Source organism: Pteronotus mesoamericanus, unplaced genomic scaffold (assembly GCF_021234165.1).
Source record: "Pteronotus mesoamericanus isolate MK-2021 breed Mesoamerican mustached bat unplaced genomic scaffold, CSHL_Meso_final contig_74, whole genome shotgun sequence".
Taxonomy (NCBI): Eukaryota; Metazoa; Chordata; class Mammalia; order Chiroptera; family Mormoopidae; genus Pteronotus; species Pteronotus mesoamericanus.
In genome coordinates this window covers 30,184,406-30,208,675 of record NW_026555247.1, presented here as the reverse complement: position 1 = coordinate 30,208,675, position 24,270 = coordinate 30,184,406, and positions in this window count along the sequence as shown.

Here is a 24,270-nt window from a genome sequence, read left to right as displayed (position 1 = left end):
AGTACTTGATGGACATTGAAAAAACGCTTGAGGCTGACACTCAGCTGTACGTACTGGGCAAAATATCACATTGGGGCTAGGAGCACATCACAGGTGACTTGATGCTGAATCTCAGAGTAAAGGGGCCAAGGTGAGCAAGTAAAACCTGCCTCTTGAGTGTCACTGCGAGCATAGGAAATGGAAAGGGAGCAAGGTGGAGACCAGAGTCTGCCTGCTTTATGTAGGAGAAATGGTAGAGAAGTCTAGAACAAGGCTGGACCTGGTATTTAGAGCTATGCCTAGACTGCAATAAAAAAGACTGGTGTTGAACTAAAACCAGGGGAATAAGGGATTAAATGGTAACTTTGTAGATTTGTCAAGAAGTGGGAGAGAAACATTTGGGAAAAATCTAGGGTAGGGCCATGCAATCCTGGACAGCTGTCATCTGCTTCCATATGGTTAACTCTGGTTGTTCTGAACACTGTAAGAAGTTGTTAAAAAGATTTGCTTGTTTGCCAAACAAGTGACATGTAACTAAAGCTGCCACATGGAAGAACTTATATCTGCAGTTATATGTTTTAGTCTCTTTAGAAAACTATTAAGAACAAGCAACCCTTTCTCCCCAGTGGAATCTCTACTTGAGCTCAGGGTGAAATGGGTTTCCTAGGAAACAGATCACATGGTCAATTCTAGGCTCAGTCACTTAAGTCCTGAAAATGAGTCAATGAAGCTTTTGCCATCTCCTCCATCCACTCCATTCTCAATCGAGTATGTGCTGAGAATTTGAAAGAAACATTTACTAGTTTATTAAAACTTAGAAAACCTTTGCTTATTAGGAATCTATCATTGTGAGGCTTGGAGAATATTTTTTCCCAGAGCTCCTTTGATCATACTAGGTAGTAATTTTAAAAACATATTGATTCACTTCTGGGATAAATTAAATATATTGATGATGATTTCTCTAGATCTTTTACACTTTAAAAATTGTATTATGACATTATATATGTATTAAAAAGATATACTAAAACTAATTTTGTTATAAGCATATTTGGAGGATTTTGGACATCTCTTAACAAGTGGAAGGCCAGATTTTATTTATTTATTAAAATTTTTTTTTTATTCAAATACATTTGTCTTCGTTTTACTGCCACCACTTTCCTCTGCCCCACCCACCTCCCCTCCCCCCTCAATCCTTCCCCACTTTGGCTGTGTCCATGGGTCCTTTATACATGTTCTTTGATTTGACCCTTCTCCTTCTTTTCTGTTGCCCGCCTCCCTCCTTCCCTCTTGTTACTGTTGGTTTCTTTTTTCTTTCAAGTTGCTGGTTATATTTTGCTTGCTTGTTTGTTTTGTTGATTAGATTCCACTTATACGTGAGATCATATGGTATTTGTCTTTCACCCCCTGGCTTATTTCGCTTATCATAATGGTCTCCAAACCCATCCATGCTGTTGCAAAGGGTAGTAGCTTTCTTTCTGATGAAAGCCAGATTTTATTGTCAGTGCCACTTTTTCTTCTTAAATTGTTAAAATGAATAAACCATAAATGTGCGTATTAACAAACTGTTGTAAAATAAACACCTATGTATCTGCCATACAAGTTACCAACATGATCAGAATCTCAGAGGCCTCTGTTCATCACCAGTTATAACACTTATGCTGACTAATGGCCTCATTTCATTTTTGATTTTTTGATTTGGTCAGCATTACTATATAATTTGCATAAAATAAAGTTGGCCCATTTTAGGCATATTATTCAATGAGCTTTGATAAGTGGACCCAGTTGTGGGTAACCACACCACAATCATGATGTAAAATATATCTACCATTGCAAAATATTCCCTTTAATTCCTGAAGCATATTTGTACTAGATATTGAATTCTGGGTGGACAGGTAGGGGCCTGAGTTCCATTTAATGCATATCTTGACTTTACAGAGGAGGAAATTGAGATCTCAAAAGACACCCAGAATGGTACTGAAGCAGGACTAAAAGCATTACAGTGAAGTTAAGCTGAACTGGCTTTAAATTATTATATCTATCTTATACTTTCTTTATAAAAAATCTTCAGGATTTTTTTTTTGTGTGTTTATCAAGTAACTCTGGAACTTTTCAGTTTATTCTTCCTCTGGGTAACAATAGCCACAACAAAATTTAGAAATCACTTATTCCTTTCCATTTTTTCCCCTAAGTGGAATGTCTCCTTTCCTTTCCTTTTTCAAAACCACATTAGTAATTACTAAGCATCATGGAATTGATCACATTTTCAGGCTACTTACAAGTAGAAAACATTCCAATAGTATCGGGTGTAGTTGCTTATAAACTAGGAAGCTATCTGCAAAAGCATAATTTATAGGACTCAAAACTACCAATGATACTGTATACGCACACATGCGTGATGTTTACATATATTATTAAAACAACCCCCAATTTGAGAAAAGCCTAAAGTTTGTTTCAAAGAGATATGAGGAATAAATTACTAAAATAATTTCACCCTTGTAACACTTCCCTATATGTTTGTAATATGTAATATGAAGGACAATTGCTAAGAAGCATGAAAACAGCATAGTACACTTATGCCATCTTGTGAGGTGGTGCCATGGTTATTCTGCGGGGAGAGTATGGACAGGTCCCACCAGGTCAGGCCACTGCGACAGGCTCTTGAACTTCACATAGGCCCAAGGAATTCAGCTTAAACCCAAGACACCTTAAGTGTGAATCACCTGGTTTTTGAAGAGGTCAGTGTACATACTGTCCAATTGACTTACAGCAGCACTTACCAGGTACCTGCCATTTAGGAGACAGGCAAAGGAATTTTCTGGAATAAATGTGAATCCTCCAGAGTCTGGCTAAAATGATATATGATTAATTTTGGTGCCATTCCCACACAAAAAAACCAAATGCTAGGGAAGGAACATTAATAGTGCAGTGTAAAATTATTCAGCTTTTTAAAGCCCTGGTTGGGTAATCAGCACAGGCTCTCTATAATGGTGTGTTGGAATGAAAAAGTCAGAGGCTATTTCCCAGGATATTTTCTTTACAGTAAAATGAAATAGAATAGAAAAGATATTATGGTCTATAATAATGTATACTATCCTAATGGGAAACAGAAAAATGTAGTGTTTCCCAAACCCCTTTCACATCTTGACACACACAGGCATTTCAAATTATTTTAATGGCATACCTGGTTTCTCTTGCCAGATGTCATTGTCCTGGGTCCCTGCTGGCCACCCTAGGGACTGAAGGATCGATATCTCAGGCATTACCGCAGCTCCTTTCCAGTCTACTGGAATCCCGTATTTCTAGTATTTTTTTTTCATTGATCAGTTACAGCTGTTCTGTTTTTTCCTCCATTGTTTCCCCTACCCCATCCTCCTCCACCTCCCACGGTCAATCCCCCCCATTCTCCATGCCCATGAGTCCTCTATTCATGGTCCTTTGTTTGCCCCTTTCCCTTCCTCCCCCTATTCTCCTCCTCTTCCTCCTCCCCTCTGGTCACTGTCAGTTGTTCTTTATTTCCAAGTCTCTGGCTATATTTTGCTCATTTGTCTGTTGTGTTGATTAGGTTCCACTTATAGGTGAGACCATATGGTATTTGTCTTTCACCCCCTGGCTTATTTCACTTAGCGTAATGTTCTCCAGTGCCATCCATGCTGTTGTGAAGGGTAGGAGTTCTTTCTTTCTGCTGTGTAGTATTCCTTTGTGTAAATGTATCATAGTTTCTTGATCCACTCATTTACTGATGGGCACTTAGGCTGTTTCCAGCACTTGGCTATAGTAAATAACGCTGCTATGAACACGGGTATGGTTTATTAGAAAGATCTCATCAGAGTTAACACTATATAATCCTTATTCTGTGCCAGGCATTGTTCTGGAGCTTTATATGTCTTAGCTCATTTAATTTCACGAACATATAATATTATTATCACTTCCACTTAGCTGAGTCATAAAGAGACTGGCATTTGAACTCAGGCAATCTGGCTCCAGAGTTTGTGTACTTAACCACCGCTCTAATTCTAGATCTAGAATAGATTAGAAAAGACCTCACTGAATCTGTAACTGGGACCTCACCAGTCATGCAGGTGCCAGTATTTGTAGGGCCCGATAGTATTTGGATATTCATCTACATATTTATGCAGTGACTTTTTGGGTACAACACTAAAGGTACAGTTCATGAAAAAAATAATTTACAAGTTTAACTCCATTAAAAGTAGCAACACCTGTACTATGAAAGACAATGTTAAGAGAATAAAGAAGTAATCCATGAAATGGAACAAAATATTTGTAAAAGACAAGCCCGGTAATGAACTATTATCCAAAATACACAAAATACACTCTTAAAACTCAAAATCAAGAAAACAAAACAATTAAATAATGGGCAAATGACCTTAACAGAGACCTCACTAAAGAAGACATATGGATGGCAATAAGTACCTGAAAAGATGTTCTATATCATATATCATTAAAAATGCAAATTAACCCTGACCAGTGTGGCTCAGTTGGAGCATTGTCCTGTAACTGAAAGGTTGTGGGTTTGATTCCCAGTCAGGGCACATACCTTGGTTGAAGGCATGATCCCTGGTCCAGGCACAGATGGGAGGCAGCCAATCGATGTTCTTTCTCTCCCTTCCTTTCTCTGTCTAAAAAGTAGAGGAAAAAAATTGTCCTTGGGTGAAGATAAGAAAAAAAATAAAAACACAAATTAAAACAATAATTAATTACCTTTAAGTATCTATTAGAACAGCCCAAATCCAAAACACTGAGAATGCTGAGTGCACGTGAGGATGTGGAGCAACAGGAACTCTAATTGCTGGCTATTGGGAATGTAAAATGTTATAGCCTTCAAAAGACAGTTTGGTAGTTTCTTAATTAACTAAACATACTCACACCATATAATCCAGCAATTTTGCTCCTTGATATTTTACTCAAATGAACAAAAAATTTGTGGTCACACAAAAACCTGCACATGGATACTTATGGAACCTTTATTAACAATTGCTAAAACCTTTAGCAACCAAAATGTTCTGCGGTATGTGCCTGGATAAATAAACTGGTGCATCCAGATAATGGAATATGGTTCAGCACCAAATAGACATGAGCTACCAAACTATGAAAAGACATGGAAGAGACTTAAATGAATGTTACTGAGTGAAAGAAGCCAACCTGAAAAGACTACATGCTGTATGATTCCATATATAGGACATTTTGGAAAAGACAAACTATGGAGACATTAAAAAATTAGTGGTTGATGCAAGCTGGGGGTGAGCAAGAATGAATAGTTTGAGCACAGAGATGCTTAGGGTAGTGAAACTATTCTGGATGATGCTATTATGGTAGATACATCTTCTTAATCAATGCTTAAAACCCATAGAATGTACAACATGAAGAGTGAACTCTAATGTAACTGTGGACTTCAAGTGATGATTCGTCAATGTATATTCATCATTTTCAACAAATTTATCCATGCAGTACAGGGTGTCCAATGTTAGTGAGTTTGAGTGGGTAGTGAGGGAACTCTCTGTACCTTATGTTTGATTTTGCTGGGAACCAAAAACTGCTCTAAAAAAATAAAGTTTATTTTTAAAAAACAAAACAACTTGATCTAATTGTTATATTGATTTTTCAGAATTCCCCATTACAAAAGTAAATGTGTTAAGTATTTATCATCTATATTTGAGTATTTTCATCAATAGCTCCAAAAGTTATTCTCTTTGAAGCAAGATTAAAGCAATATAGGAACCAGGCATAAATTAAAATCTCTTCTTTAAATTTTAGAGTAAGGATGGTAAGTTTCATCTTTAGTACTAACACTGCTGGACTCAGCATGGTAGAAGGAGGACTTCTAAGGCTAAGTCCAGGCTCATCAAAAAAAAAAAAAAAAAGAAGGAATGAGTTATATCTGCTATGGAATGGAGGAATGGTGATATTAATGCTCTTTATGATAAATGTAACCTCTAAGAAAACACTTTGCTATTATCAGAGGCCTCTGTTAGCCAATACATCACCTATAATGATTCTCCATCTAGAATGGAGGTGTCTTGAAGCTCCTAAACTCCTTTGCTCTGGATCATTTGCTCCAGAATTTAGGATATTAAGTGGCACATTTTCTTCCTCTGTTTTTCTTCTTGTAGAAAAAGACTTTTGTATCTCTCCAATTTTTATTATTCTTCTAAAACAGTCCTGACTTCCAACTTGTTTTTTTTTTACATAGCTTCATTTTTGTGGCCTCATACTTTTATTTAAGTCAGAATGAAGTTAAGAGAAAATCCACGGTGGATATGTTCCTACAGGGAGAAGGAGTGAATAACTAGAGACAGCATGACGCCTGCCCCGCTGGTTGTCTCCATGGTTAGTCCCCGACTCTGCTCTCTCTGCGTTGTGCTCTGCTGTGCTCCTAATCTGTATGAAAAATATTGAGTACATAGTGAAACAATTTACTAATTTATTTACTTCGGAAATTTTAGTAGGTCCCCTTACATCCAGATTCATGAGTCAGCTTTGTCCCTTTCCTCTTTCCTCAAAACCATTTATAAGTGGGTGTGCATTTCATAGATATATTTCTTGCTCTTCTCCTTCTGTTGCCTCACCAGTCATGGCCCGACAACAGCCCAGAACAGGAGGAAACAGGAAGCGCTGCTGTGCCTTTGAGGCAGTCGAGTGTGAAAGTGTTGGACAGTCTTCTTAGGGGCAGCGTGAAATGTTTTATCTTGCTTCTAGGGTGCCTAATTCTGGTTTCATTACATCTCTTTGCCGTGCTTGTACAATCTTCAGTAACTCAAAAATGCTTTATGGAAAGGCACACTTAATCAATAAAAGCATACTAGATGAAACCCATTTTCAGCTGTATTCTTAGCTATTGGGTTTCCCTTCGATGCTCATTTTTTTAAAAAGAATTGTTTAGCTACAGATGTTTAGAATATGATTTTGATTGTAGGTACTTTACCCAAACTACCTGCACCTCACAATCCTCTCAGGATGAAGACAGGAGAATTCCAAGTTACAGTGCACCTGCGGCAGCCTTTTGTTATGGGGCCAGCCTGTGCTAGAAGATCAGCTGTGAGTTTGCAAGGCATTGGTCTATGAAACTTTTAAGTGTGTACATGGTCTCCAAGGGTGTTTGCTTAGTGCTACTAGAGCGACATACTTTCTACCTTTATACAGTCTTCATCTATCATGCAATATCTTTGAAAAAGTGATCCTGAAATCACTCAGCCTAATTAATGGCTTGACTGCTGGTGTGTACACAATTGCTCTCGGGATGTTTTCTTTAGAAAGCAACAGTTTTCATTGTTCTGCAGGATTAAAAAAACACTTTAAAGTTTGAATCTTTTTGGTTATATCATTTAGATGCAAAATGCACATATATATCTTTTATTTCACAATTCTATGTTTCTATATGAGGTCTATCCAGAAAAAGTCCAGCCATTGTTAACATAACGAGAACAGTTTGTGTGACATCGATGTAACCCAGCAGCCAAGGAGAGTGGGCTGGGATGCACATGCATGAACAATGACAACTTCACTGTACTAGTCAGTGGGGGCAGTAGACACCATTGAGTGAGCATGTGTACTGTGGGGCCATATTCAAAATGACTGAGTGAGTAGAGCAATGAATTTGCATCAGATTTTGCATTAAGCTTGAACAATCCACCATGGAAACATTTGGATGATTCAGAAGGCTTTCAGGGGTGATGCAAGGAGAACAGCACAAATAAAAGTGTGTCACAAATGCTTCAAAGATGGTTGAAATCTGTTGAAAGTCATTCACATTCTGGAAGGCCTGCAACAAGCAGAACACCTGAGAATGTTGAACGCGCATGGCTGCAATCAACAGAGATCAGTTACCAACAGCGTGAGAACTAAAAGTTGATCTGGGAATTTCAAAAGCTCCTGTGTCCGAGATTTTGACTCAGGATGTTAGCATGAAATGTGTTGTGACAAAATTTGTTCTGCGGTTTCTGCTACCAGAAGAGAAGGAACATTGTGCTTCACCTGCAAGAACTGTGTGTGGTCCCAATGTGTCTACTTTGAAGGGGGCTGGTGTGTTATTGTCCTATGTACAATGTTTCTTATATCTTCTATCCTCTTAAATAAATATCTCTATTTTTCATATCATATGGCTGGATACTTTCTGGCAGACCTTGCATGCATGTATATATGGTGTAATATTGATATACACAAGGGGGAACTAAAAAACTCCAAAATTATCTTTAGGAGGGGAGGCCCCTTGCAGTACAGGATTCCCTTATTAAGTCAGTATTCTAGGAAACCATCTGTATCAGTGTACCAGCTGGCTTTGTTGTGAGAGGCTGTGTTCGGCTAGAGTGAATTTTTTTTGAAGACCCTTTCAAAACATTTGCCCATTTCATGAAGGGTGAATTACCAGTGCATGTGCCCATACTGTGCTGAGTGTTCAGAAGTTTTTGACCAAAAATGGCATGACCTCCATGCCCCGCACTCCCTATTCATCTGATCTGGTCCAAACAACTATTTTTGTTTCTTCCAGATGAAAAAAGTCCTCAAAGGGAAACATTTTGCTGATGTGTAAGAGATGAAACAAAAAATGGCAGAAGCACTAAAAGGCATCACAATTGATGAGCTCAAAACTGTTTTGAGCAGTAGGAAAAAACATCTCGATAGGTGTATTGCATCAAATGGAGCATACTTTGAAGGTAACTGAAGTCCAAACGTGTAAGAATAAATACACAATTTTCAATAAATTCTGTTTTTTGGTTCCCCCCTCATATATGTATATATTTTCTACTCTATGTATAATGTAGTATACCATGTGTATATGTTTGTATATTGTATTTTAAGTATCTCAACTGATATTCTTCTACCTCAAATAGATGTATGAAATGTAATGTGTAGTTCAGAGGTGATATATTTCAATTCATTCCTTTTAATTTAGACTGGGGCTTGGGATACTGCTGAGTTGATGAATAAATTTTCGGTTATTCACCACCAATAAGAGAGTTCATTCCATTTTTTTTATCCAAAATTCTGTTCTGACAGTCTATTTTAAATTCCATATCACTGTGTCTGTCTCCTTTCTTTACATCTTTGGCATGTTTGAAGCGGTCTCTATACTTCCACCCCACTTGCTCTTTGCCGGGCTAATTGCTACCTGTTAATTCAGATTTCAGCTTCAATAGCACTTCTCAGTAGTCTTCTCAGGTAGTCCACCTCAGACTGGGATGAGTACTCCTTCTGTGAGTTTTCGTGGCACCTGTTCTTCTTTACCTGGGCACTTACCGCACTGCATTGTATTGTATTGGCCAAATGGTCCGCTTAGTTTTTTCCATAAAATAAAAGACACATTTTTCATTTTCACCAATAACTTTACTGATTTGGATATTTTGAGTATGTCAGTTATCTCCTGCTGTTGGCTTCTAGTGGCTAGAGCTTGGGGAGCTGCTAAACATCTTTCAATGCATAAGACAGCCCCACAGCAAAGAATTATTTGGCTGAAATGTCAATAGTACCAAGAAACTTTGAAAACCACTTTGACACTTTTGATGAGTCACAGCACATTCTCCATACACTGCACAAATCTTCTCTTGCATTTCAATTGTGTTTCTACCTTTCTTGAAATAATAAAGCATACTACATCGAAAATGTATATATTCTTCCATCTTCAATATTAAAATAGCTGCACAAAAATTCATCAATTTTGATAAGTTTTTAAAAAATGCATGCTGATATGACAGCTGTCACAATACAATCTAACAAAACTGTTTTGAATGAAGTTAAAGACAACTAAGCACTACTAGAACCATTGTACCCATAAAACTAAACAAACTTTTTGGTCAACCCAAAAAGCTTATATATCTCAGTTTATATATCTCCTTTCATTAGACCATTAGCTCCTTCAGAACAAGGACTGAGACTGGTTTATTGACTTATTCCACAAATCCAGCATATATTCAGTGCTCAATATATATTTTTTAGATAAATGAATGAAGAATCTGGTTTTTATTTGGCCCAGACTATTTTTTTTCACCTTATCATCACGTTAGCAATACAGATGGCACAGCTTACTTTAGGAATGCAAGCCAACTGATTTATAATTTTGATTTTAGCCAAGCAGGCTTTGAGATGATTGGAAATGTTATCTGTTATTTTTTCCTATTGACATTTGCGTGTCACTTTCATGAAAACCTGAAAGAAACTGTACTAATATTTGGAATGCCTACTCCTGTCTGTTCTCAAAACCATATGCCTTCATATCAGTTACTATCTCTCCATCTGTTCAGCAACACGGCTGTTTCTGATGGAGTTTCTGATGAAGGGAGAACAAAATAGTTTCTGAGAGCAGTGTCTGCACGGAACCAAAATCAGACCAGAATGTGCCCTTCAGGGACCAACACCTGACAATATTGATGATGGAATTGTAGCAGCAATGAGAATCACCTTCTAACTCCAACTGCCTACTGTTTTTATATCTACAATCTAGCTTCTTTCTCAAAGACTACGTTCATGTTTACTTTTTAAAGAAAAGGTGCTTGATTCACTTAACTGCGACTAATTGTTTATTAAAAGAAAAAAGTGTTCAATGAAACTGATAATGGAATTCAACAAGAAGGCCATTGGACTAGTGCCTTGGCAGCCTATGAAAGCAAACCAGAACCTGGGTCAGAATCAATGGGCTCGTGTCTGAGAAAATGAAGCTAACTGACAACTAGCCACAAAGAGCTAACTATTTCAAGGCAAATGCTTAGGCCATGCCAACTGAACAATTTCCTTGCTTTACTTCTGTGCCGTCTCTATAAAACCCTCTTCTTTAGCTAGTGATAGTGGAGCCCTTCTAACTACCTTCAGTTTGACGCTGTCTGGTTCAATTCTCAGTATAATCTAGAAACGCTTGACAATTTTAATGTGCGGCAGTAACAGAATGAAGCCAGGTTTTCTTTAAAATTACCAATGAAAAAATGTGTACAGACACTGTTCCAGGGGTGTGATCCCCAAGATGTGATTCCAGAAACATCTGGCCATGAGTGTGAACAGAGATAATAATTAGGAATGGTGAGTTAATTAAGAGATAATAGTGAATCCTCTGTCCCAAATTTCAAGGTATGAAAGTCTTGAAAGGAGTTATGAAAATTAAAAAAATCTACCTTACACAAAAAGTACTTAGTGGAAGTAAAACATGATGTGATTGGTCATTCACCTTCGCTGAGTTTAGCATGTTAGAATAGCTAGGATCCTTGTAATAGTGCCTTCTTGCAATGCCACATTGTGGGTATAGGTTTTGATTGGGTTGGGGAGGATTAGTGCGGCAGGCTAATAGTTCATGGGTTCCTGAGCCCGGGATACTTTGAAGGGGTGGAGGGTGGGGGCTGTCATTAAAAGGGCAGGTGTGGGGCCCAGGATGGAAAACTGAGGATGAGGAAGCACTCTTATTCATGGTGTTATGCCTTGGGATTGGATAGGCCAAACTGTGTGCTTAAAATGCTGTGTTACACCCCAATAGAATAAAGTTGCAGTGTCTTGGCAACAGGGACAAAGATCTCTATAAGCACTTCTATTATTTTAAAACATCTCTGGGCATTGTTATTAAAATGGAAAAAAAATGCACCCTATATAGGCTTGAAGCAGAGATAATGCTTTGCATTTTCTTTTCTGATTTGATTTCAGTTTCATGAATATAGTTTCCAGTACTTTGACTGGAGTTGCCTTTTATGAAGAAGTACCCAGGCTGGAATTAAAGGTAGCCATGTCTCCCAGCCTCACTTCTCTATAGTTTCAAAGTGTGAGCCCCCACAGCAGATACGCAGACATCTTAAAGTGCACCAGGTCTATCTTGTCTACATCCCAACCTCTCCCAAGGCTCCTGCCAGGAAAATGCATCTAAGCAGCGAGGGGGGACCCACATGCCAGTGAAACGCTGTCACTGGCCCAGTTTAATCAGACATCTTGCTGCTAATTTACATTTGGAGATTTTTTTTTTTAGCTCATTAAATAAATTGGAATAAAAACCTGGCTTGTCAATTCTTCCATTTTGTGTTTCTGCTAACCAGTTGAAGTGAAATGTAGCTTTGCAAACAAGAATTCAGTTTTTATTATTCACGAGTGTGTATGTATGTGTTTTTAATGGACTAGTTTATCATTTCTATTATTCTGACAGGGCTGAAGATATATTGTGTGTGTGTGTTCAAGTGACTGTCTCAGAATGTGGTGAGGGGGAGGGAAAGGCCAGGAAAGTAGGCTTTCCAGCAGACCACCTGGAGAACTTTATTTGTGGCCCATTGGCCTTAGGTCAAAGGGTTGGCTACTATGGCAGCAGAAGAAGGAGCACTCACTGTCCGAAACAAGGGTTTGCTGGGCCAGATATGGCCCCAAGTAGAGAGAGCCAGCATAGACCCTATTTAAGAGGGCCTTGCGCTGGGATCAGACCACAGCAGAACAGATTCAGAAGGTCTTCAGCAACTGTAAGAGACTAGCTTGCTGGGTAAGAGAATCCCAGTGAGGGAGGCGAGAGAAGTGCCTTGGAGGAGCCCCTGGAAGGGCCCTGCCTCTGTAGCGCCACTAGATTTAGCAAATAAAAACGCACAAGAAAACCCAATCCCACAATCCCACTTAAATTTGATTTCAAATAAACAATAAATGTTTCTGAAGTCCAAATTCAACTGGGTATCCCTATGTTTTAGCTGATAACTCTGCCTGTGAGAAGAAGTCAGAGTTCAACGTCTGTCTAGCTGAGAGAGCACTTTCACTGGCTCAAGATCCTATTTTGCAAGTAAGAAATTTACTGCCATTGTTTTGTATCTTATGACTCGAAGGGGCTGAAGGGGCCAGAAGCAGAGTTAGAAAGAAAAGCAAGATGAAAACGCAAGGAAAAAGAGAAAATCAGCCAACTGCCACTCCCTAACCCTCCAGTGAAGTATGTCTGAACTGGGAAAGGGAAGCAAGTAGGAGGGGCTGTGATTATTCCTCTCTGATGGATCAATTATTCACAGACTTGAGGATCTTTCATTTCTAAGGAAGAAAAGAAAAAAAATCACAGGACTGCTTGAATTTTTATGTGGGTCTAAGGGAAGACCAAGACCTGGAGAAACACTTTTAAAGGGACCATGGGAGAGTGAAAACAGTTGTTTTGTTATAGTAAATAATACTGTATTGGACATTTGAAAGTTGCTAAGAGAATAGATCTCAACTATGTGAGGTGATGGATGTTAACTAGACATATGTGGCAATCACATTTCAACATAATCATGCATCAAATCATTATGTTGTCCATCTTAAATTTACACATGGTTATAGGTCTATCCTATCTCACATAAACGTGGCGGGGGGGAAAGTTGCTTTTTTCCACGAGTCCTTCATGTTTTTTAAGATTAAAATTGTTGATGCCCATGGAAGGAGATATTAAATGAACTATTTCTACAGTTTTAGGGCTCAGAAGACTGGAGGCCGCAAACTAAGAACTATAGGTAGCAAATTTCCCACTTTCTGAAAAGGGGGGCTTCATGTAAGAGGTGGCCCCAAATCTTTACCCATCTCTGGAACATACAGGAAAATACAAGAATTCACTGAGAGTTGGAGTGAAGATGTCTTTGAAAAGAATTGTGAGACTGCATTGTTTCTCCTTCTTCTGCCTCAAACGGAGAGGAGCCCTTGTGAGAACGACTCCCAAGGTGTGAGGGTGAGGGTGTTTGTGTGTATGTGTGTGCAAAGGGTGGAGGGTGGGGGCTGTTACTAAAAGGGCAGGGAGGGACATCTCCACGTGCCCTGCTGCCTTCTGGGCTGAATGTTGCTGAGCTGCTGATAACGGAGGGGCCTAGCTCCACCATGGCCCAGGACAGGGTGTGAATGGGTGCTTAGGAGAATGTGAGCGGCACCTCCTGGCGTTTGGGGGAAGGGGTGGGGAATAAGGATCAGTGTGCAACTTCCACAGTCAAACACATATCATGGTGTAGGTCTGGCTGGATTTGCCACCTACTTCCAGGATAGGGAGCTGCTCAGAGAGAGAGAGGTCTGTATTTCCAGAATTTGGCAGGGCAAGAGTATTGAGTTTCCCTCTGGGCTGGAGTAGGCAATGGAAGGATATGGAAGGACATTCAGAAATGACCTGCCCAAGAACTGTGCTTGCCTGTGGGAGCTTGGGAAGCCCAGCAGAAAGAGGTGTTGTGCACTGTCATTGGATATGCGGGCTGGGCCAATGTCCCAGGGGATCAGCTGGAGATACAGAAATTGAGGATCAGGGCGAGTTAAGTGATTCATCCAGTATCATAAAGCTGGGAAATAGTAGAATTTGCACTAGAACCTTTGTGTTTTGATCAAGCCAGAGTTCTCCTTTTCTCTCATGTTATATGATCATGGAATATCCCTAAATAGAAGATTATGTGAAGAACTGAGGAAGTTATCAAGAGTATTTATTTATTTATTTATGCAGTCATTTATTCATTTATTCATTTATTTTAAGATTTTATTTATTTTTAGAGAGGGGAAGGGAGGGAGAAAAAGAGGGAGAGAAACATCAATGTGTGGTTGCCTCTTGTGCTCCCCCTACTGGGGACCCGGCCTGCAACACAAGCATGTGACCTGCCTGGGTATCAAACTGACTACCCTTTGGTTCGCAGATAAGCTTTCAATCCATTGAGCCCTGCCAGCCAGGGCATCAAAAGTATTTAAAGCAAGAATAAGCCATTAAGTTTTGACTGGCTATTTCTGGTTATAAAACTGAAATTATTTCTATTGTACTGTTCTTTGGAATTTGAGATTGGTAAGGGATTTTAAAAGTTATGAAGGGTAATTCCCTTACTTAATGAATGAATTAATAAATGACCACTAAAGAGTGCTGAAGTATGCTGGGTTCTGGGGTACAACAAATAATGAGCTGAGGCCACTGACCCTTGAAGGCTAGTGGAGCCCAAAGGGGGAGCTCCTGCTATGCGGCTGGGACCAAGCTGACTTCCTGGAGGAGAGGCCTCCTGGGTTAGGTCTTCCATGATGAATGTGGGTGAGTTAGGAGACCAGTGGGAAGGGCATCCCAGATGGAGAAAATGATGAAGGGTATATCCAGAGTGTTAAAGTGATTTCCCAAAGATCATACAGGTAATGACACATTAAGATCCAGAGCCACTCTGGCTTTCTAAGTAAACCATTTCTCTTTCTCTCTCTCTCTCTCTCTCTCTCTCCCTCCCTCCAGTTCAATCTTTAAATAACTTGATTCATATCAAAATTGTCTCTGCTGATATTATAAGGATGTCCACAAGAGAGGCTATACTTTAATATTATTTATAAAGTTTTAGCAAGTACAATAGGACTAGATGAAGGATAACCGATGCAGAGGAGTCTTACCAAACAAGTGTGTAAGTTATGTGCATTCAGCTCTGTGTGCTCAGAAAAAAAGAGAACCACAATTGAAACACTGCTATGTAATTCCAATTCCAAGAACTTCAGTTGACAGAGCCCGTTGTTTCTTTGCTCAGTCTTACATAGATTCCTACCGAAGCATCTTCCTTCATAACTGATTCTATAGTTTAAAGATAAATTTTTGAATGCTGGAACCATAAGCTTACGTGGGCTAGGGTCAGGTTTTTCTTCTGTGTCAAAACAATTGTTACTCCCAAGTAGAGCAGTAATACAAGCAAATATTTACATGTGCAAAAACTGTCATTTCAAATTAGTTGGGAACGGATGGATTTTTGGACAAACGTAATGGTATAACTAGCTAAATGTGTGAAAATAATGCATTTTCATTGGCTGAAGAAAACATTTATTGGCATGACCACATCAAAACCAAAAACTTTCTGCTGTCAAAAATATTGGAATATAAAGGGACTTAAAATGAGGAAAAACATTTGCAGCATATATGAGAAGCAGAGCATATATAGGATGTCAGTTGATTTGTGTGACTGCCTGCATCTCCTTCTCTGAAAATGAAATAAACAGGCAGAGGCAATGTGAACTTCTTATGCCACCATCAAACTCCCCAACCCCCGAGCTATGTCGGATCCAACAAGAGATGTGCATCTAGCTCAGAGCAACAGAATCCAGGAGTCCGGTTCTCAGTGATTTCGTATTTTTAGCCTATGAAATTAACCAAGACTTATTTTCAGGGCTTCAGTACTGAGAAAAATGGGAAACATAGGAATTTATATACTGCTTGTAAGAGTATAAATTGGCTCAAATTTTCTGGAAGTTTTGCATATGCTTTGATAGAGTCAATCTACTTCTAGATACTGAGACTAAGCACTAATTACGTTACCATGATAGAATCATATAAAACTTTTATAGAATCTTTATTGATGAAAATTGTATATAATTATACATTTCTGACTTTGTTTTTGTACAGCAATTATCTATGGGTGGCAGTGATATGGGTGATTGTTCGGAGGAAGAAAAAATATGAAAGTAAAATTAGAAAGTAAAAATATCCATCGTGCTACCACTCAGAGGCTTCTACTATGGACATATAAGGTCAGAAATAGTTCAAGTTATTGAGGTGGCTATCTGGTAGACAAATCCAAAGACCTTTTAGTTGCATTTGTATCCTGATCTTGGTCACCTGGCAGTGTGTGCGACATAGTGGTCAGGTTTTTGCTTGCTGTGCCCCATCCTTCCCCCTGGTTCCTTCTAAATTTCAGGGGTTTTCTTCTTATTCTCACTGACAACTAAGTCTTCTTTTACCACTTAAAAATATTTATTTTAAGCAGATTAACTTGTATTCCTGTCTGCTTGTCTCATGTTTGAAATAACCTCCTTTATAAAAACCTTAAATAACTTTTTTTTCCCCTTGATTTCCCCTTCTGTCTTCAGTTTTAGGCTCAGTGACCATTGAACTGAATGTTTCTTGGATATATAGTGCTCTTTCTCCCCTTGGAGACCAACGATGGCTGGTCTCTCTTCCTGAAACTCTTTCCAACTACCTTTAATTTCTCATCATTGACATCGCCAAGGGAGGTTACTGTAGTAGTGGTGTATCAAGCCTGTGCTCTTGCATTGTAATATTACTATTCATTCCATCAAGAGGTGGCATCCATATTCCCAACCCCTCGAATGTTGGCTGGTCTGATGGCTTGCTTTGACCAGGATAATGTGGCAGAAGTGATGTTATGTGAGCTGCAGATGATAAGGAGGCTTTGCCACTTAAGCTTTCAACCTCTTGGGGTACTGAGACTGCATGCTGCACAGCCTGTTCTAATAGAGGATGAGAGGCCACATGGAGAACTGAGGGACCCCAGTGAAAATAGCCAGCATTATTTGCCAGGTATATCAGTGAGGTCATTTTGGATATTCCACTTAGGAGGATGGATCACCACAGTCGAATGTGTGATTGCCAACCCACAGAATAATAAATCACAGTTACTTTAAACCACAGGATTTTGAAATGGTTTCTTAGGCAACAATAGGTGACATCTGTGAGTGTTATACCCCACCCCCCAGCCTCTAACTCCTTGTTAATAATACATAAACATACTCATTATGTTTAGTTAGCTTTGTTTTCCTTCTTGATGTCTCTACTACCCCCAGGGTCAAGTCTTACACTATACAGTTTTGCTTGTTTACTTGTCTCTGTCCTTGACAAAAATGAAGTCCCAGGAGGGGCAAAAAAATTTATTGACCATTGTGTCTCTAATACCTGGGAGAATACCTAACAAATGATAGAGACTCAATTAATTTTTTAAAAATTTACAAACAAGTATTTTTGAATCATATTGTTGTTTTAACTTGTTTTTATATTAAACACAGGAGTGTGAACATATTTCCAGGGCAATCCAGTAGTCTTTTGCAACATTATTTTTAATAACTCTGGGCTACACCCATGTTGGGATGTATCATAATTCATTAAAACTTATATCCTAGTTTTGTCATATAGGTTGTTATCAGGTTTTTACTATTATAAAAAGTATGGCCATGGACATTCTGTAAACAAATCTTTACCACATCCTTAATTATTTTCTTATAATAAATTACTAAAAGTGAAATTGCCTTGTCAAAGCTTATAGGTATAAAATACAGCCTGTTTATGATCATTTCAAAACAAGGAAAAATTTACATGAGCAAAAAGATAAAATAATAATTGCCAGGATTATCGATGATTTTGTGAATTTATCTATATTTAATTTTTTTCTAAAGTAAACACATGCTACTTATGCCTTTTTTGGTTGAAAATATCAAACATTACAACAAGATATAAGGTAAAAAGTAATTCTTCCTCCTATACCTGTTCTGCAGACTGCTGATCTTTTTCTCTGAGGCATTCACTGTTACAAACTTCTTGTGTACCATCCAGAGTGTTCTGCGTGTACCTTGTCTTCATGCACATTCCGTCCTCCCCTACCTCCCCCCGCTCTCTCTTTCTTTTACCCTCCTTCCCATCCTTCCCTTTTCACAAATACAAGTATTTTATGCATATTTCCTATCCTCCTTTTCACTCAATGTATCCTGGGAGATTGTTTTCTATCAATATGTTGTGTGGCTTTATTCTTTATCCTTAATCGACCAGGCTTGATATATTTTATTACTCCATATGATCCTGTGTATATTGCTCATTTTGTTTCAACTGTTTTTAAAGAAGGTAATACATTCTCATGGTTTAATAATTACAAGACCACAAAATGATGCTTAGTGAATAATCTTCCCACTTCTGTTCCCCATCACCTCCTGATTTACATTGGCTTCCTGTGTATCTTTCTAATAATTTTTGTGTGTAAGTGCAAGCAAATACTAATCAATTCATTTTTCTTTGATTTTTTTTATGTAAATGATAGTATACTGCATAAATCAGACTCCCGGCAGTAAACAGAATTCCACTATGATAATTCAACTGATCAGGTGTAATGAGACACATTTTACGAAGGATGACAGCGTTAAGGGAGCAGAAATGGAGGCTGAGAATCCCCAGGGAACAGGGGGAAACTTTACCTGTCTGAGACCTGAGGGGGCAGAGGGACTAGGTAGACTTACCAGAGCTAAGAGAGAGCCGAGCCAGGGAGGAGGCTGGCCTTGCAGACAGGAATCATGGCCACAGAAGTCCACAGTCACGGAGAAGCCACTGCCTGAAGTTAGGAAGCAAGGGGGAGAGGCAGTAGGGGAGAAACGCTCTGGTTTCTCTCTTCTCTCACCCACTCACCTGTGGCTCCTACTGGCCAAACCCACCTGCAGGGAGACAGCAAGGGGGACTTTTGATGCAATTCCTGTGGGTCCATCTTCCAGGGCTCAGAGCATGCTCAGGGCAGAGCTCCATGAGGTATAAATTACCAAATTTTGCCATGTATAATGTGTACTTTTTTGCCTACACTTTTGAGGGAAAAATAAGGATGCCCATTATACATGGGTAGCACTAATTCCATATCTATATAAATGTTTCTAATTCTTTTATTTATGTGCTTATGCATTAAAAGTATAACTCTAGAAAGCAATAATGATATCTGTATGCAAAATAATACCCTGGAATATGATGATTGGTTTTGTTTCTAAAGAAAAATAAATAATTGAATTAAAAAAGTAAAACAAATTTTTTTTCCCCTGCAGCGTTGGGCCCAAAGCATGCATGTGCACTCTACACAGAAGCATGTTATGCATGGCACAGCATGGTGCAGACCTGGTTAGGCATAAAAGGAGAAACTCCAGGTGCACAGCATAGGCACTCCTCTGAGCCTGGCTTCTTTCCATTTCTTGTATCTTAAAGATCTTTCTGTATCAGGACTTAGGGAACTTTCTCATTCTTTTTAACAGAAGCAGAGTATTCCATTTCTATCAATTTACCATATTTTATCTAGGCGGCCCTCAAAACAGAGTTTTCTGTGAGGTTTTGGAAAGGTGCAGAGGTAAACCTTGTACATACACCATTTTGCATATGCACAGCAATTGCTGAAGGATAGGTTTTCAGAATAGGATTGTGGACCCTGTAATTTCAGGAGATATTGCCAGGTTCCTCTCTGTAGCAACTGTGCCCTTGACCCTGCCAATAACAGAGTATGTGAGTATCTGTTCCCCCAACAACCTCTCAGACTGAATGTTCTTGAATTTTGGAATATTTGCCAAAACAATAGGTGAATAATTTAATCTCAAGATATTATTTGTTTGCATTTCTCTTATCCGAATGAAATTCAGTATCTTTCTATATGTTTAAGGGATGTATTTCTCTTCCCATGAACTGTCTGTTTGTGTGATTTATTTGTTTTTTCTATCAAATTGCCATTTTCTTTTTGAGAAATTCTTTATCTGCCAAGGACATTAGTCCTGGGTTGAGGCTAAATTAGTGAGGCTATTTAATGCTGTGTTTTTCTTTGATTTTACTTTTTTTAAAAAAAAATGCAGAGTTGTTTTTTTTTCTTTATTTTTGACATCATATTTATTCAATTTTTTATGTCTTCTAGATTTTTAAAAAAGCTTTTATTTATTTCTAGAGAGAGGGGAAAGGAGGGAGAATGAAAGGGAGAGAAATACTGATGTAAGAGAGAAACATTGATTGGTTGCCTCTCATATGTGCTCTGATAGGGGATCAAACCCACAGCGCAGGCATGTGCCTTGAATGGGAATCGAATCTGTGACTTTTTGGTTCCTGGGACAATGCCCAACCAACTGAGCCACTCCAGTCAGGACTCTGTCTTCTAGATTTTGAAATCATGGTTAAAAGACCTCCTTTACTCCAAGATTATAAATAACATTTCCTGAGGTTTTTGCCAAGTATTTTTTATGGTTTCATTCATTGTATTTCAATCTTTGATCTATTTACAGTTTATCCTTTTCACCTTCCCCCCATTGATTTGTTTTGTCATACACAGAACCACACTGTGTTAATTATGATGGTTTTACTGCATGTTTTAGTATGTGATAGGACACGTCTCATAACTTGTTCTTTTTTTCAGAATTTCCTTGGCTATCCTTGTTTGTTTATTCTTTTCCATGAGGACTTTATGATCAATCAGCTTATAAAATGCTAATATTTGTGCTTTTTAATTTGACTCCCACTTTGCTTGAAATTAATATCCTAGCTCAGTCTTCTCATTTATGTTTTCTTGAAACACCTTTTCCTGTCCTTTCCTTTTCATTTCTAAATCACTGACTTCGTTTTCGGTATATCTTATATACAGCACAGAGTTGGGTTTTCAACTGTGATCTACTTTGAAAATAATTGTTTAAAGGTTGTCAGATGATGCTCCAACTGAGTCACATTGGTCAGGGCTGGTATGCACTTTTAATCTATAGATTAAAATCTTTTATTCCAGGAAAATTTTCTTGTACTTCAAAATTTGTGTTCTGACACATTCAACTGCTTTTCATCTTTTACGAACTCCTAATATGCTTATGTGCTTATCTTAGAACTCTACTTTTTGTCTACCACGTATTATTTTCTTTTTAACCATTTTAATTACATTTTTGTTTAATTTTGTTAATTTTCTAATTTCCTTCTTGTATGTCTCTTAATGTGCTTTCCACAGTGTCCCTTCTCCCTTGTTCAGTCTCTTTAAATCTTTAATGATTTCTTGAATTCATGCCCATCATCAACTAGCACAGTAATAACATGCAGAGAGTTGTTCTATGAGACCAGTATTCATAAATAATACAGCACCACGAGTAATAATATAACCTGCATTAAATAAAAGTTATTATGGAACTGCCCAGGCAAGATCAATATTGTTTCCATACAAATAGCTTCTAAAGAGCCATGGAATTTTGAGAGATAACAACATTTTTACCTCTTTATTGAGGTGAGAGATAGAAATTATCCAAGAATGACATACCTGACTAAAGCCACAAAGGAATAATAGTTCCTGTATCTGAAGAGGAGACAATATCTGGACACTATAGGAGATCTCTCCTTTTGTTGACTGGACACTAAAGAAATATGCATCCACTGCTTTTCCACCCATTATTCTAAATCTTAATGTATCATTGTCCATCAAAAAGGCTAAAAAATTAATACATTTTGAAATCAAATTGTTTATTTAGGTAAAGACCCCACAAAAATGTTTACCTGTGGTCTTACACCTTTGGAATAGATCTGATGGGGTAATTATTAGATCTGGTTTATGCTTATAAGTAGTTTTGTATCAGGCTACACACATGAAATCTGAACTTTTGCAGTTATTTTATCTCCCTCAGGGAAGACTTTCCTTTTATTGATGAAATATTAGCCTACTTGATCATTCACTTTTTAATTTTGTTCTATCATACAATTAGAAGTGTATGTAATATTACAAATTAGTACCTTACTGTCTAATGACTTCTACCTCAGTTTTACTATTTGTGAATGAATATTGTTTCATACACTACAGTACTTGCTTATTTATAAATTATTTCATACATTTTTATTTGCTGTCTATAAATAAATGATAAAATCCTCAAGATCAGCTATTATGTTTTAAATCTTTGTTTCTCAGTGTGAACACAAAGCAGATGCTTAATAAATCTATGAGGAATTTATTATCATCAGACTAAGAATATAAATAATAAATTAATGTAAATAATAATGCATGTGGATATGCTTTGGGCTGCTAGCATAATTTCAATCACATCCAAAGTCTAATTTTCAAATACAATTTGGTCCAGTTAGAATGTGCTGTTGGAAAACATTGGTGTAAAGTGGGTTGTTTTATGTTTATGAGAAAAAGATGACAAGTATCCTTGTGTTGCAAGATATTAATTTTATCCTCTATGTCTACTGAGTCTGAAAGGTCTGGAGAGAAGGTAGAAAGATCCCTGCCCCTTCCAGTGCAGAGAAGCTATCCTCACTTATCATGCAGCTGATTTCCACTCTGGCGTGATCAATCTAGTTAATGTCAAGTACCGCTGACAAGAGTGTTCGTGATTCAGTCACCTGGAAGCATCTAAAGGGTCTTTGCAAGGACTTGGGTTGGAAAATAAACAGAAATAAAAGTCCTCTAGTCTGAACATTCCTGCCAGTTGGATGGCATCTTGGGGCTGTGAGTTAGCGACACAGACAGTGAGGCGCTTTTCATTTGAAGACAACATCACTGACTGACCTAAAGGAGCGGGTAGGAGTGAGCCACGCCTGGCTGAAGAGCAAGGTGCACTTTAGGCTTTAGCACCAGAATGGTCGGCTTGACCCTACAGGGCTAGTAATTTGTTCATTTGCTACCTTCACTCTCCCTCACCCCTTGCCTCTGACTCACTGGACTGAATTTCCCACAAGGGTGGCCCGGTGTCTGCCTTCTTCACTGACATTTCCCTCTTACCTAACACATGGATATCTGGCTAGTAGAAGGCCTCATCACATACCTGAAACGTTGTCATCAGACCTGATGGCACTAAAAGGCCTCTAGAGATACCATGGTCCCTGGGATGAAATGTGTTATCTTACTTCCCTGTCCATGAATCGCTGGAAATGAGGAATATCCACCTATTACTGTTTCCTGGGCTCAGAGGGTAGCAGAAGAGAGTGCGAAAGAATGTGGGGATCAAAGCGCACAATGGCCCTGTTACTTGTCCGTTTTTGTTTTACAGTCCCTGAGAGCCACCCCTCAGCCTTCTCTCTCTGCCATCTTATTCTTCATGCTGGCTCCGAAGTCCTTTCACCCAGGCCCTGCTCCCTATCAAGTCATGCCTTGTCTGGGTTTGATATCATTCCTTAGCAACACACACCATCCCCCAGAGTGAGAGGGGAAAGTCACAGGGGCAAGAGTAGAGGGCTCAGGGTTCAGTTTAGTAGTCTCTCTGTGGCCGTCACTCCCTCCCTCCCTCCCTCTATCTTGGGGCATCTGTGTCTGTGACAGGAGTACTAAACTCTCACCTTGGCATCAGTAACTTTAGTCTAAATCCCAAAAGCTCACTGAGTGAATGAAGGGACCTACGCCTTGAGCAGAGTGAAGTATTTCCTTTGATACCCCTTGGCTTCCCCTTTGCTTGGTATCCTAGGAAGAATTTTTAGTAGCAAATCCATTGTTGTGTGAAATGACATTTGCAGAAGGCTCCATATTTAGAAGACTGTGTCGGACACATTTTGACCAATTACTGATGCTTCCCTTCGCTGGGCTCTGCTGAAGAAGCTGTTGGGCAGAGCGCATTCTGTAATTAGGTAAATTTGAGTGGATTTGTCTGAAAGTAGCCTAATAAATGACACTCTGCTTGTCATAGTGAAACCTTTAGGCATGGGGAGGCAGGGGCTTGCCTTTACCTGTCCTGTTCATCAGAAGCAGCATAGATATGCTTAATTTGACCTTCAGGCATACATAGCTCAGGCTCAACTGTCCTTCTTTAAATAGCTTTTTCTCTTTTTTTAGCCAGTAGTGATTCCTGATTCCCTAACAGCCTCAATCATTTAAAAATGGTGAAATCTTAGGGTGTCAAAGCTAGGTGACATTTAATGAGAACCCACCA